Consider the following 3143-nt stretch of genomic DNA (forward strand, 5'->3'; position numbering starts at 1 on the left):
ATACTAAAAGTACACAATCTTTATTAAATATAAGTATTTCTCCAATTAAAAGTTCAATTGTGAGTATTTATAACCTGAGAATAAGTAAAAATTTGCATTCATTTTTTAAAGAGGATTCAGATTTCATGTTTTGTTTTGTTAAAATTACACAAACAACTCATGATAACTAATTAGCACTGCAATGTGGTTATACTGTGGCCTCAGAAAAATTTTAGGAACATATTTTATCATTAAAAATAGGCCCTGGCCGGTTGGCTCAATGGTAGAGCATCGGCCTGTCATGTGGAAGTCCCGGGTTCGATTCCCGGCCAGGGCACACAGGAGAGGCGCCCATCTGCTTCTCCACCCCTCCCCCTTTCCTTCCTCTCTGTCTCTCTCTTCCCCTCCTGCAGCCGAGGCTCCATTGGAGCAAAGGATGCCCTGGGCGCTGGGGATGGCTCCTTGGCCTCTGCCCCAGACGTTAGAGTGGCTCTGGTCTCAACAGAGCGACGCCCCGGATGGGCAGAGCATCGCCCCCTGGTGGGCGTGCTGGGTGGATCCTGGTCGGGCACATGTGGGAATCTGTCTGACTGCCTCCCCGTTTCCAGCTTCAGAAAAATACAAAAAAAAATGAGGATGATGTCAGAGTAATTAATGGTAGCATGAGAAATACCCTTGATCTCATCCTTTGAAACTTCAACATATTGAACCACTATAATGCAAGAATGCCAGCTTGGCTTTCAGGTTTGCCTGAAAGATTTGCCCACCTACTGGACAAAAGGTGAGAAGGGCTGAGAAGGGGGGGCAGAAGATAAATCACATTTTTGATTGGGCTCCAGAGAGAAGGAAAATCCAGACTGTCTAGGTTTTTCTGTGCTGAGGCTCCATAGATGAATGAAGCCTAAATTATGTAGGTTTATGTCCAACAGGGCTCCAGAGAGTGGAGAAGCCTAGAGTGACTTGAATTTTCTGCCAGGAGAAGTGAGATTGAGGGGCATTGGGAAGATACTAAACCAAAGTAGCAGCAGAAGAATGGGTCATAGCCAGTGTTTCCTCTGTCTGTTGGCAGTGGACACTTGGCCCACAAGATGAAAAAATGGAAGTGCAGACCCCAGTCTTCCAGCTTCTACCTCTCTCATCTTTCAGAATAGAAAAGTGACAGAGATATACCCAAAAGCTAGTTCTATGGGGCCAAACTTTTCCATGAAGGACAAATGTACTCTGTGCTTGATCCCTTGGTCTTTTTGAGACATAGAAAGATGGCCTTGAGGCCTAAGTCTGCCATAGTTAAAGCCATAAAGCTTGCAAAACATGCCCCACCCATCATCACAACTGCAGTATTGCCTCCATCTTTGCAACAGTAACATCTCAGTAGATGTCAGCCTGCAAATTTCACAGAACTAAAATTTGTAATCGAGCACCACCTACTGGAAAAACAAAACAAAACAAAAACAGAAAAACTTCTCAGAACTGGAAAAAAATATTTTTTGTTTTTCATTTTTTATATCAAATTTTCATTTTTCTTATATACTATTTTCATTTTTGTGGCTGTTCTGTTTGTTTTTGAATATTGGTTTTGTCTTTTATTTTGTGGTTTTTCTCTTTAACTTATTATTTTTAAATATATTTTTCTTTTTATTTTAATTTTATTTTTAGTTTTATATTCTTTATTTTTTGTAGTTGTTTTTATTTTTGATTTTCAATGCTACCACTGTTAAATGCCATCAAGGAAAAAGAAATCAAATATAATATCTATACAAGAAAGAGAAATAGTTCTTAAAATAAATAAAAAAATCTCTAGATAGCAATCTCAATTACATATAAACCTTTAAGATAAATGATAGAAAGTTTAAAATTGAAGTTATAAAAATATTCAATGACATTCAAAAACACTAATAGGCAATTTATTGAATTCAATGCAAGTTAATGAACAAAACAAGTATTTTGCCAAGAAGGTTGAAACTTTAAAAACAGAGGTGAAGAACTCAGTATATGAACTGAAAAATAAGGTAGCAAGTTTTACTAATAGAACAGGCCAGATAAAAGAGAGAATTAGTGACACTGAAGATAAGCAACTAGAGATGATACAGAGGGAAAAAGAAAGAGATTTATAAAATAAAAAGAAATGGAAGTCTCTACAAGAATTGTTTGACTACATCAGAAAGAGCAATCTAAGAATAATGGGTATATCAGAAGGAGAAAAGAAAAAGAAAATAGAGAGCTTATTAAAAACATTAATTGATGAGAACTTCCCACGCCTATGAAAGTGTTTCAATACAGAGATTAAAGAAGCAAAGAGAACACAAAGACAAAGAAAGAATTCTCAAGGCATTTGGGGAAAAGAACAACATAATATGTAAAGAAAAGCCCATCAGGTTATCATCAAACTTCTTAGCAGAAGAGAGTAGACCCAAATATTTAAAGTTCTGAAACAAGAGTTCCAGGTAAGAATATTATGTCCATCAGAGTTACCTTTAAAATATTAAAGAGAAAAAAGTAATTTTAAGACATACATATACTGAGGGAATTCATCACCAGAAACCCACCACTGCAAAAAATATTGAAGGGCATTATTCTCTCAAATACAGTGTACAAAACAACAACAAACTGCAAGTAAAAGATTCAAGATACAAGGTTACAATATAAACAAAGATAATCTGTGAAAACATTAAAATAAAAAAGAGAGTATACATATATGTAGTAGCAAAGGAGATGGCATGCAGAAGCACACATAAGACAAAGAACTCTCATATATATGAAAACTTTTCTCATAATAACCTAATGGTAACAAGCCATGAAAACACCAATACTGAAACACACAGCTTTTAAAAAAGAGAAAACATGGGAAAGAATAGAATACAACCAAACAAAAACAAGTAAAAAAAAATAAGAGAAGAAACAAAGAAGACAAAGGGCCATTAGAAAAGTAAATATAAAATTATTATAAAAAATTCCACAGTGTCGGCCCTGGCAGGTTGGCTCAGTGGTAGAGCATCAACCTGGCGTGCGGGGGACCCAGGTTTGATTCCCGGCCAGGGCACATAGGAGAAGCGCCCATTTGCTTCTCCACCCCCACCCCCTCCTTCCTGTCTCTCTCTTCCCCTCCCGCAGCCAAGGCTCCATTGGAGCAAAGATGGCCCGGGCACTGGGGATGGCTCCTTGGC

The 3143-nt window shown here is 37.5% G+C and overlaps 1 non-coding gene across 1 annotated transcript; it reads left to right on the forward strand.

Moving 5' to 3' along the window:
- Positions 1–240: 240 nt before the first annotated feature.
- TRNAD-GUC (transfer RNA aspartic acid (anticodon GUC)) lies at positions 241–316 on the forward strand. The gene has a single exon. It is a non-coding gene; the product is annotated as a tRNA-Asp (tRNA).
- Positions 317–3143: the final 2827 nt, after the last annotated feature.

The sequence above is a fragment of the Saccopteryx bilineata genome, chromosome X (genome assembly GCF_036850765.1).
Source record: "Saccopteryx bilineata isolate mSacBil1 chromosome X, mSacBil1_pri_phased_curated, whole genome shotgun sequence".
Taxonomy (NCBI): domain Eukaryota; kingdom Metazoa; phylum Chordata; class Mammalia; order Chiroptera; family Emballonuridae; genus Saccopteryx; species Saccopteryx bilineata.